The sequence below is a fragment of the Lepisosteus platostomus genome, chromosome 16 (genome assembly GCF_059453375.1).
Source record: "Lepisosteus platostomus isolate fLepPlt1 chromosome 16, fLepPlt1.hap1, whole genome shotgun sequence".
NCBI lineage: Eukaryota > Metazoa > Chordata > Actinopteri > Semionotiformes > Lepisosteidae > Lepisosteus > Lepisosteus platostomus.
This window is the reverse complement of record NC_142626.1, coordinates 4397517-4410233: the sequence shown is the minus strand read 5'-3', so window position 1 is coordinate 4410233 and position 12717 is coordinate 4397517. Positions and strand designations below refer to the sequence as shown.

At 39.1% G+C, this 12717-nt stretch overlaps 1 long non-coding RNA gene across 2 annotated transcripts; it reads left to right on the top strand.

The window, feature by feature from the left end:
* The first annotated feature begins 903 nt into the window (after positions 1–903).
* Positions 904–9670, top strand: LOC148646744 (uncharacterized). 2 transcript variants are annotated; one of them, XR_015927624.1, is made up of 3 exons: positions 1038–1156; positions 2183–2608; positions 7716–9670. It is a non-coding gene; the product is annotated as an uncharacterized LOC148646744 (long non-coding RNA). The 2 variants fall into 2 exon arrangements; XR_015927623.1 differs by lacking the exon at positions 7716–9670 and having other exon boundaries at positions 904–1156; positions 2183–3423.
* Positions 9671–12717: the final 3047 nt, after the last annotated feature.

The following is a 12717-nucleotide window of genomic DNA, read 5'->3' as shown; positions in this document are numbered from 1 at the left end:
GAACGCTCACCACACATCGGCTAACAGTGGGGAGAAGAACAGAGTAATGAAGCCAATTCAAAGAAGGAGATTATTAGGAGGCCATGATTGGTAAGGACAAATGGGAAATTTGGCCAGGATGTTGGGGTTACACCACTACTCTTTTCGAGGAACGCCCTGGGATTTTTAATGACCACAAAGAGTCAGGACCTCAGTTTTACGTCTCATCCAAAATACAACACATTTTTACAGTATAATGTCCCCATCACTATACTGGTACATTAGGACCCACATAGTCCACATGGTGAGCACCCCTTGCTGGCTCCACTAACACCTCTTCCAGAAGGTCTCCCATCCAGCTATTGATCAGGCTCACACCTGCTGAGCTTCAGTGGGTTGCCACTTGTGAGTTGCAGGGTAATATAGCTACTGTCCCAAATGTTTCTTACATTCTGGGTAAATTATTAAGATTGCCAAGTGTAGGATAAAAGACAGAAGACAAGCCAGTTAAAAAAGAGACCAGAACAGAAAGAGAGAAAAGAGTGGATAAGAGGGTACAGAACATAAATTGGTGGTCAGGTAAGAGGTCCTTGTCCAGGTAATCCATAAAGACCAGATTGGAGCTGAGTATTTGTACCTTGCTAAGAGCGAACTATGATTTCCTGAGTGAGGAATCCCTTGGTTAAAAACAGCCTTTCTTGATTAGTTGGTGCATTTTAGAATAGGAAAATAGGTTCCCATTCATTTTATGGCATCCAGACGTAGAGAGAGAAATTTAACCACAGGTTGTAAGACCATCTCCTGTTCTTCTGCTGAAGAATTTCCCAAAACATTCTTCAGGTTTTCTCAATTACCAGGTGGCCAAATCAGCTCATGGCCATAACACAGCCAAGTGACAGCAAGCCATATCTCTTTGACTGCAGAAGAAAAGAGGAAAACCAACACAAAACCCAAACAAGCTCCAACTGTTTTCACAGCTCAGATTTCATCTAACTGTCTGTGACATGATTTGTAAACAGGAAGGAGATTTGCATACCTGTGCCGCCATACTGCTCCAAGCACTTTAAGACTCACAGTGTGGATCAGTCACTGATCAGCCCTTTCAGAGTCACTGACTCACACAGGACAATGATGCAACTGATTCTACTGCTGGGGACACTGGTGCTCTTTGCTCAAGGTGAGGATTAAAGTCTTTGTCTTACTATTGTCTTACTATTAACATGTATGTCCGCAGACTGTACATTACAAGACACTCGTTATCCATCTTGAGTTACACACGACTTTGCATACACTTTCCTGTCGGCTAGCTAGCTCATGAGGGTGCACACTCGGGGCTTGGCTAGCAGTTTCCTATTTTCATACACGCAATACATTATCTCCTCTTATTTCAAAATCCGTTTCTGTTACCTGAAGAGACACAAACACAAACTCCGTTTATCTTCATTTGTACTTATCTGTGTGAGAGCGCGCTCTGTCTGTTTGACTCTTCCATCTTGCTATCCGAATTCCTGGTATGGTGGCCTCTTGGGTCCAAACTCAATACCCGTTTTCAGCTCGGCTTTATAATGTCAACGTGGAGTGGTGCATGCGCCCATCTTCCAGTAAAGGAAGTACCATTTTTACAGGAGGTTAAAAATAAGTGAAATATATTCAGGGTTGGTGTTTTTTTATACATTCTGTTTACACTATTCTTTAAAAGAAAGAGAGAATTCCCATGTTAGGGAAATTAGTTTATCTGGGGTGAAATGCAGCTCCATAATTTTCTAACAGTGGTACAGTCCAAGGGAGCAGGGCCATATGGTACCTATTTAGGAAGGGGGGATAGATCTAACGGGGTTTTAGTCTCGTTATCGCTACAGTGTGGAGCTGATAGAACCTAAGTGTGCTAGAACTCCTGACCTCTTTCTTAGAGAAAGGTTTTTTTTTTTGTTTTGCTATATATAAATAGTCTGTGGGGAGCATTGTCATAATATACCATCATCTTTGCACCTAAGCGCAATTGAGCCATCATTTACTTTTAAAAGGACTCACTTGGGCACCCCTCCTGCCCTCCCTGTGACAATGTATCATAAGTACAAAAGGTAAGTTTTAATTCCTTAGTGTAAATGTAGCACATGTGTTTACTGAGACAAGTTCATACACAAATGTTTACTGTATAACAAGCAAGTATTAACAATTCTTTTTGTTACCATCTCACTTTCAGAGTCCAGTGGACAGATTGTTCTGATTGTTCAGTCTCCAGCTCAGTCTGTTCTCCCAGGAAGCTCTGTCTCGATCAGCTGTACAACTAGTCAGTCTGTTAGCAGCTATCTCAACTGGTACCTGCAGAAACCTGGCCAGGCTCCACAGCTCCTGATATATTATACCTCCAACCATCAGTCTGGGATTCCTGACCGTTTCAGTGGCAGTGGGTCTGGGTCACAGTATAAACTAACCATCACAGGAGTCCAGGCTGAAGATGCAGGAGATTATTAATGTCAGCAGGGTGTAAGCTTCCCTTTCACACAGTGATACACGTCTGTACAAAAACCTCTCTCAGCTCTACAGGAGCTGCTCGGGCTTATCAACAGGAACTACAGAGGACTGAGAGCAGCTGCAGAGCTGCTTCTTCTGCATTGAACTTAGCTGGGTTTGTATATCATTTATGAAATGTATTCTTATATTAAATTTTAAAAGTAATCTGTAACAAAAGTACAGTTATTGTTCATAATGTTCTGATACAGAATATGAAAATATGTTATTTTCTTCTAAGAGTTGCATTACTTTACTGTTTTAAATTTACAATAAACAAAAACCTTTTTTCAAGTTAAACAATGAAAGTGATAGAAAGTGGACAAATCTCTAACTAGAGCTAAACATTAGATTTACTCCTCACCAAAATAATATTACAAATGGGGGGTTACAAAAAAGGGAATAGCAGACAATGACCAAGCAGATTATATATAGACAAATATACCCAAACAGTTTATATGATTAGAGGCACATGAGTTCTTTGTTTTCTGGGACAGCTATGGTTGAAAAAGAAATAATGAACACTCACTGGGTTAAACAATATTTATGTCATTTATGTCATTATGTCATTTATGGTTACAATATTTATGTAATTTACATATTTACAATAAAAACTTGTTCAAGTAGGGGCTGCGTCAGCATTCGTAGGCTACAAAGGAACAAGTAAGGATTTATTCCATACTGAAAAGAGAAGAAGAGAAACAACGTTTTGGTTGTGGAGCCTTCCACAGACACCTGAAGAAGGCTCCACAAATGTTATGTTTCTTTTTTTGTCTTTTCAGCATGGAATAAACCCTTACTTGTTCGTTTACAATAAAAAGAATGTGGATTTTAAAATGGTTAAAACTGTTACATTTATTGTAACATGATGGATTTTGATATGCATATGTTAAAGATGGTGAACCCTAAATAAAGAAACTGCTTTTAAAATTAGCTCTGTAGCATTTAAGACTCCTTTTCCCCCACAGTAGGGTCTTTACAGATGCAGCCATTCAAAGTGAACGGTACAGACACGTACCGCAGGTAATTGGCTGCGGCGTCGCGCATCGTGATGCAAGATGACGCGGGATACCGCGGTACGTAATTGGTTGACCGACAGGGGCACTCGTGGTCCGTTGGTCTGTCGTAGAAAGACTTACAGTAAACGTCTTTACTGTGCCTGTTGTAGATATTGAATGTTACCAATGAAGGGAAATCTTAGTAGCTGAGCATAAAAAGAATAGGAGCATACTGTAACGCGTGTGAAGGCCATAAATGATATTAATTTTGGAACATAAACATACAGTACTGTACAGTGCCTTGCGAAAGTATTCGGCCCCCTTGAACTTTTCAACCTTTTGCCACATTTCAGGCTTCAAACATAAAGATATAATTTTTTTATTTTATGTGAAGAATCACCAACAAGTGGGACACAATTGTGAAGTGGAACGAAATCTATTGGATTTTTGAAACTTTTTTAACTAATAAAAAAATGAAAAGTGGGGCGTGCAAAATTATTCGGCCCCCTTGCGTTAATACTTTGTAGAGCCACCTTTTGCTGCGATTACAGCTGCAAGTCGCTTGGGGTATGTCTCTATCAGTTTTGCACATCGAGAGACTGAAATTCTTGCCCATTCTTCCTTGCAAAACAGCTCGAGCTCAGTGAGGTTGGATGGAGAGCGTTTGTGAACAGCAGTTTTTAGCTCTTTCCACAGATTCTCGATTGGATTCAGGTCTGGACTTTGACATGGCCATTCAAACACCTGGATACGTTTATTTGTGAACCATTCCTTTGTAGATTTTGCTGTATGTTTGGGATCATTGTCTTGTTGGAAGATAAATCTCCGTCCCAGTTTCAGGTCTTTTGCAGACTCCAACAGGTTTTCATCCAGAATGGTCCTGTATTTGGCTGCATCCATCTTCCCCTCAATTTTAACCATCTTCCCTGTCCCTGCTGAAGAAAAGCAGGCCCAAACCATGATGCTGCCACCACCATGTTTGACAGTGGGGATGGTGTGTTGAGGGTGATGAGCTGTGTTGCTTTTACGCCAAACATATCGTTTTGCATTGTGGCCAAAAAGTTCGATTTTGGTTTCATCTGACCAGAGCACCTTCTTCCACATGTTTGGGGTGTCTCCCAGGTGGCTTGTGGCAAACTTTAGACGAGACTTTTTATGGATATCTTTGAGAAATGGCTTTCTTCTTGCCACTCTTCCATAAAGGCCAGATTTGTGCAGTGTAAGACTGATTGTTGTCCTATGGACAGACTCTCCCACCTCAGCTGTAGTTCTCTGCAGTTCATCCAGAGTGATCATGGGCCTCTTGGCTGCATCTCTGATCAGTCTTCTCCTTGTCTGAGCTGAAAGTTTAGAGGGACGGCCAGGTCTTGGTAGATTTGCAGTGGTCTGATACTCCTTCCATTTCAAGATGATCGCTTGCACAGTGCTCCTTGGGATGTTTGAGGCTTGGGAAATCTTTTTGTATCCAAATCCGGCTTTAAACTTCTCCACAACAGTATTACGGACCTGCCTGGTGTGTTCCTTGGTCTTCATGATGCTCTCTGCGCTTTCAACAGAACCTTGAGACTATCACAGAGCAGGTGCATTTATACAGAGACTTGATTACACACAGGTGGATTCTATTTATCACCATCAGTCATTTAGGACAACATTGGATCATTCAGAGATCCTCGCTGAACTTCTGGAGTGAGTTTGCTGCACTGAAAGTAAAGGGGCCGAATAATTTTGCACGCCCCACTTTTCATTTTTTTATTAGTTAAAAAAGTTTCAAAAATCCAATAGATTTCGTTCCACTTCACAATTGTGTCCCACTTGTTGGTGATTCTTCACATAAAATAAAAAATTTATATCTTTATGTTTGAAGCCTGAAATGTGGCAAAAGGTTGAAAAGTTCAAGGGGGCCGAATACTTTCGCAAGGCACTGTATATGGCTGGTCTTGGTACTTTAAAGTAAAAAATACACACCAGTATTCCATTTCTCCCTAAACATTTTAAATGTTCATTTTGTAACGCATAGGTGACTATTCATTGTTACGAAAAAGACTTAAATTCGATCATGTTGTGATATTTAGAAATATAAATTTGTTTGGTGTGAGTGAGGTTTTATTTAATCTCTGACCAAGGGAAACGTTTCATTTTTTCAAAGAAATGTTTGTTAAAAAATAAAGTCATAGTTCCATGGGATTCAATCACAGACCATGTGACATGGGAGTCAGGAAACTAACACACAGCGCCACCAGATTTGATAACGCTATAAAAACGCTATAAAATAATGTGACTAGGCACAGAACAAGTTTACAGCACAGTACAATAATAAATGCTGACCATGACTTTAGAAGCATAAATTACCTTACACTCAATTTAAACACAAGCTGTCTTTCTGTATGAACCTCTAAGCTGGTTCATACAGAAATGTAGAAATCCATTAGCCTGATTATGATTAAAAAACACATAATTAAACACGCGTTTGCGATTTAAATCAATAAAATGTTTATATTGTAACGCATACTGTCCAGCCTCCATTTCTCTATAAAAATTTACTCTATTGCACACACACACACAATAGAAGCAGGAACCGTTGTCAGAAGGGAAGAAGGTGACTATTCATTGTTATCAAAAATGACTTAAAATTGATCACGTTGTGATATTTTGAAATATAAAAGTCAATTGATTGTCCATAATATCGCTATTCTATTTTTTCGAAGAAATGTTTGTTAAAAGAAAAGTCCAGCACCAGCTGGATTTGAACACACAACCTGTGAGTTGTTAGTCAAGCACATAGACCAGTAGGCTACAGGGGAAGTTGCATGAACAGGGAGGCAAAACAGCCCTACACAGCCCTGTCGCAGTACACGAATATAATCATATCGTTATTAAATTCTTTAGATACGCGATTCCATATTATATTAGCAGAAAAGCTTAAAACTACCACTTTTTCACACGCTATTTCACATGCTAGTTAAATACTTCGATGCTTAAAATCGTTAGGGAGAAATGGAATACCGGTGTGTATTTTTCCTTTAAAGTACCGATTCCTGGAATCTGACTGGCTGACACCCTTCTGAAGTGGTTCCATAAAATCTGTCATACGGAAAAGAAAGCGTTGATACATACAAGTATCTTTTAATACAGTCTTTGCTGTGCTCTTGAGGATCCTTGTGATATTTTGAGCTCTATTTGAATGATAAGTGTCGCATTTTAAATCATTTTCGTAGTTAGAAATTATGAAACGCTCTGTTAAAAGCAAGGAAGTTTTTATGCCCGTTGAAGTAAAACAAAATGCCTGACAAAGTATGGCTTAGACAGATTCCAAGTGCTTGTACAAATGTGCTAAAGAAATTATACTTTGAGTATATAGCTTGTCCAAAGTCATCCATTATTAATACTATTAGTAATATCTTCGGTAAAGGCTTTGATCCATAAATATTTCTGATAAAGGTATGTTGTGTACTTTTGTCCAACTGAGCAATCTTGCTTTCATAAAATATACCAACATTTTAATGACTGATGATTAACATGCTGTAATACACAGTTTAAAATTAAAAGCTCAAATGCTGTACATGAGAGGTTAAGCTCCCCCTGGCGGTTTTACAAGGTGACGCCGGATAGTTTTCGGCAGAGCGTCAAATGACATGCGATTAACCACGTGACACTGCGTGTCACTGCGTGTCACCGCGTGATACCGCGACACGCCCACCGGGGTATGCCGCAAAATACCCCACCCATTTTGAATGGCTGCATCTGTATATCTCTCAGAACCACCAGTGCACCCACAGTCCAGCACCAGACTTTAGTCTTGCATAAATGCAATTTATTCTTTAGTGATTACAACATGTCTCACTGTGTACTCAAAAACATTGAACCCACGACACACAAAGTTTCTCCGAGGGACACACTCGATCACCAGAGGTTCAATAACCCATTTACTGTAGGTAGAAAAGAAAATGGTCCTTCAATATTATTTTCCCTATACAGTACATCAATTCACAAACAAGGAAACCATTTGTCCCCAATAGTTCCTGTTTGGAAGAAGAAGCAAGAACTCCCCACAGTCTAGTCTCCCCAGTCTCTGTACTGGAAATCCTCCCCCAGGCATTGCTCCACTCTGTCTGTGTCCTCAGTTCTGACTCTGCAGCCCCGTTCCTTTGTTCTGCCCCCAGGAAAACGAAGTTCTAGCACAGGGCCTCAGTTCTGGCACTAAGGTCTTTCCTCTCCCCTGTCTTACAGAAGACAGCTTCTCCTGCTCTGCCCATCATGCATAGAGGCCCGTGGGAGGAAGAGAGTCCTGTATCCATTCAAGTCAGAGTCTTTTGTTTCCTTTTCTGCTTCCCCTCTGCCTCAAGTGTGGTCCGGAGTGGATCAGCACCACCTCAACTTTCCCCATGTCAATTTCCAAGGTGTAATAATTGTAGGGACAAGGCCTATTATTTCACTTAGAATTAAGTGATATTAAGTATTTCTAAAAATCTTTGGGTGCCTGGACCAAACAGCCTGTTGCCTGTCACAGGAATGTAGTGAAAGAGGCCCTTCTCTGTGTTCAGCCACAGTATGACCTAGAGGTCTTTGCGTGAGAGCAAGTGAGGGAGACCATTTTATCTTTTGGATAAGGATCTCTCCCGGGACAATGCAGAACCATTATCAATTCTCCCTTAAGATGAATGTTGACTGCTAGCATCTGGATGTCTGGCAGAGGGACATAGGCACATCCAGAAATAATCAGAATCAGAATCACTTTTATTCGCCATTATGTGTCAGTTACAGGAATTTGCCTTGGCACATTTGGAACCTGCTCAACACAAAAATCATAGAGGTGCAAAAGGAGCATTAACATTACTAACATAATTACATTAGACAATATACAAAAGGTGGGAAGTCACAAAAACACAGTCATAATACGTGCTCATAGTTCAGTACAGATATGCAGAACATATAGACATTTCTAAGACACAAGAACATTCACATTTTACAGTACAGTGGAAATGTACAATCAACATTATAGTATATGCAGGACACATTGTAAGTTCAGAGCATATGCGAAAGTACAGTCTGAGGAGTTAGCTGCAACTATGTAAAGATGTTGGGAAAACGCACTGGTTCTTGTGCAAAATCTATCTACAAGATATACTGTATGAACCAAGTTGGCAATAATACTAACTCAATGTTTTTCAGCTGAAATGGGGAGTTGTAGGAGGAGGATGCTGGTTAAGCAGAAATATGGCATTGGGTAAGGAACTGTTCAAGTGTCTGTTGGTTTTGGTTTTTATTACTTTGAAGCATTTTCCGGAGGGAAGCTTTTGAAATAAGTGATGTCCCGGGTGGGAGGGATCTGCAGCAATCTTGGTGGCCGGATTTACTGCTCTAGATTTGTAAACCATGGCAAGGGATGAAAGATAAGGCGCTGCAATTGGTTTTTGGACTGTGCAGTAGCGGAGCCAAACCGGACAACAATAAAGGAAATTATCACACTTTCAAAAATTGCTCTGTAAAATATGAGAATAGATTGTGCAATGCCAAGCTTCTCGGGATGTCTCAAAAAGTACACGCTCTGCTGTGCTTTCTCTATAATGGAAAAATGTTTTCATCCCAGTGGAGAGTGTTAGAGATAACATGACCCAGGAATTTGCAGGATTCCACCACATTGACAGTAATGTCCTTAATTACCATGGGAGGAAGGTGCTGGAGGGTGCTTTCTGAAGTCAATTATCTACAGTTTTAGTGGTGTTGAGATCCAAGTTGTTAGTGATACACCACGTTGTGAGGTGATCCACTTCCTTTCTGTACCGGCTCTCATTGCCATTTGTGACGAGGCCTATAAGAGTGGTGTCATATGCAAACTTGATAAATTTAACTGAGGGGTCGCCAGAAGTGCAGTCATTGGTGTACAAGGAATAGAGTAGAGGAGAGAGCACATTTGTGCTGATAGTTCGACAGGTTGAAAGATAGGGACCCACTCGAACATACTGCTTATGGTTAGTCAGAAAGTCGAGAATCCATTTACAAATGGACTGGCTTACATTAATTTCTGAGAGTTTGCTAGGAATGATTGTGTTGAATGCTGAGCTAAAATCCACAAACAGGATTCTAGCGAACATGCCTCTAAGGTCCAGATGTAGCAGGACAAAGTGTACGCCCATATTCACAGCATCATCCACTGACCTATTAGCCCTAGATGCAAACTGCAGGGGATTAAGGTGAGTAGCAGTGACAGCAGTCTTCAGGTTATTAAGAATCAAGTGTTTAAATGCATTAATTATCACTGATGTTAGTGCGATGGGTATGTAGTCATTGAGGCAGGTTATTTTGTCCTTTTTTGGAACAGGAACAATGATTGAAGATTTAAAGCAGTGCAATTTAAATTCACTGCTTTATCAGTGCCTGCTATGAATCCTTAAGGTGTCCATCCTGCAATGTTGTTATGAACAATATCAAGTGCATATCTGCTATCAGCATATACTGTATTGTGAAGTCTTTTAGATGACATCTACTGGTTTTACATCCATTCCCGGAGGACATTAATCTTAGGTTCCACTTTGGTGGCTGAATTAAACTATCCTGTTGCTGTTTACTGAGCACTATTCAAAAGTAGGTGATGTAACTGCTCAGTGTAAATGAAATAATTTTTGAGGGTCAGTAATGCCCAATGCTGGAGCAGCAGTTCATCAGATTTTGCTCTGTGCAAGATCTAAGGGGAACTGTCAGTGATTCTTTCAATCAACATTAACAACAAACTTCTATTAGTCTTTTTGTTACGGTCAAATTATTTTTTTTTATTGTTGAAACGTATCTACTTACATCCTGTATTTTCCTCAGCATATTTTATAAATTGGCAGCAATAGGTGTGAAACAAGCAGTTCTATTATCCAGATGCTTATAATCAATAGAGAATCTCCAGGAGCCATCTCAAGCTGGGACTTGATATACTGACAAATGTTTATTGGATATCACTGGAGATACCATACCCTTAGCACAGCTATTGGATTTCTTTGAAATCTGCTTCAGTTTCTTTCATTGTTTCATAAGGTTATGTGGTTGACCTTTATTTACAATTTCCACACATTCACCTCAATAATTTTTCAACATCACCTATACTTTAGTGTGGTTCTTAAAAATAATACCTATATCTTTTTTTTAGTTTCAATGTGATTCTAGCCTTGTTTGTTCCCATTTGACTAAAGTCATGTTGTATTCTGTATTATTTTAGTTCCTGTAAAAAATTAGAACTATGTTTTGTGTTAGTGGTAAGGTATGACCAATCCTTGGCAAATATTCCAGGTTATGGTGTTAGTGTTTAACCCTGTGTATTCCTTGTTGTGGATAAACAAGTGATAATTTGTAATAATTTAATCATTTGTGTACTGCCCATATCGATTACCAAAAAGGCCCCAGATCAGAGCAGTACAAGAAGTGATTTTGTGAAAAATAGCAGTAATTGGTTTGCGCCTAGCAGGGTTGTTAACAGAAGAAGTGGTCAACTTGAAAGAACAGGATGTAAACCACCCAAAACTGAATCAAACCCACCTCACCAGTTTGTACTGCAAGAGGCTATACTGTTTTAGAAATCTTTAGTAAGTTGTCTGTTCTGAGAGGCAGACTCCTCACTGTGGTGTTGCATATAATGGCTGAATCTGCACAAGGGCGACTCCTGCTCCTCTGTTGAACAACCATGGGAAGAAAAAAACAAACTTCACAAAAAACAAGATCATCTTTCTTTATAGCATAAATAAATGCGGATTGAAAGATGAAAACTATTTTTTCTCAATTGTGTGCACATCCAAAGATGACTGAAGTTTGCAGAGAAATGTGCTTATCTTATAAAGTTGACCATATGGGAGCAGTGATGTTTTTCACTCAATATGGGAATGAAATTTCTTTGCTTGTTTTCAGAAATTATGAAATCAATGTTAAAAGTCAAACCCCTGTATCTGAGATGATAATTTAAGAAAAGTACAACATTATTTGAAGTAGTAGTTCAGGTGGGTAGCTGCGTCGGCATGTGTAGACTGCAAAGGAATATAGGTTTATTCCATGCTGAAAAGATAAGAAAGAAAATACAGTGTTTCGGCTGTGGAGCCTTCTTCAGGTGTGAGAAAGACAGGGCAGTAAGCAAAGATAATGTAGTGGGAGAACAAGAGCTGGGAGAGAGGAGGAGAGAGGGGAGGAGCAGGGGACAGAAAGAGAGGCCAATCAGGAAGTATGAAGTCAGTATAGGTGAGGAGGGTGTGAAATGAAACCTACAATGAATAGAGAGAATTTAAAAGAAAAGTAGTCTGTCGTTGAGAGAAGGGGGAAGGTGTGATCCTAGCTGCAGGATAATTTTAGTTTCTGTAGTCTTTCTGATGTATGACTTAGGAATTATATTCATTATTGAAGTCTAGTTAAATGACTTTCAGGTGAATTTTCAGGTGACCCATCACTGGAGATGGTATTTTATATTAAGTATACTGTATATTGAAGATATAAATACAGTTTACTGATGTGTCTCAGTTTGAACAATGCCAGTCTATATTTGGAAAACTTGTCTATTTACTAGCTTTTTGATACAAATACATTTAAATTTTGCAATCGCTTTTCCTAGATGTAAAGAGAACCTCCACTGTAACTAGATTAGAGTTTGTTAAATAGTTTACTTTCCTTATATTTCAATTAATACTCAACCTGGCTCTTCAGGTAGTTCTGTTTTGCTGATGAGTTAAAGCATTTATGATGTATCTTACATTTTAAAAATACAGTCTAATAAAATAAAATGTAATGAGAGAGTAGTTGATATTTCACAAAGATGGAGAATTAAAAAAAAGAAAATTAAAGAAACAATGAGCATTCAGATATTTAAGAGTCTTTATTTTCTGAGTTACCTCTAGAAAAGACATTATAGACTGAAACACCATTTATTGTCACTTACTGAGCAAAATATAATTCCAGAAACCTTTCCACTAATTTAAGTCAAACAGGGGAAATAACACAGCATAGCTTCACTGCCTGACATTCACAATGTGATCTGTAGTAGATCTGTGACAATTCCAAAGCTATATTTTACTGCATATGTTTACTGGCACTGATCACTCTATCTGAAAAGACAAACAGAAACTTAAAAACTTTGGCTAAAACATATTCATCCTTGTTACATAACATTTGCCAAATTAACATGCATGTCTTTACACAGATATCAAATGATTATTTGCAGTCTGGTTTCATTATGTTGAAGTTTCTGCAGACGTACAGTATTACAGAG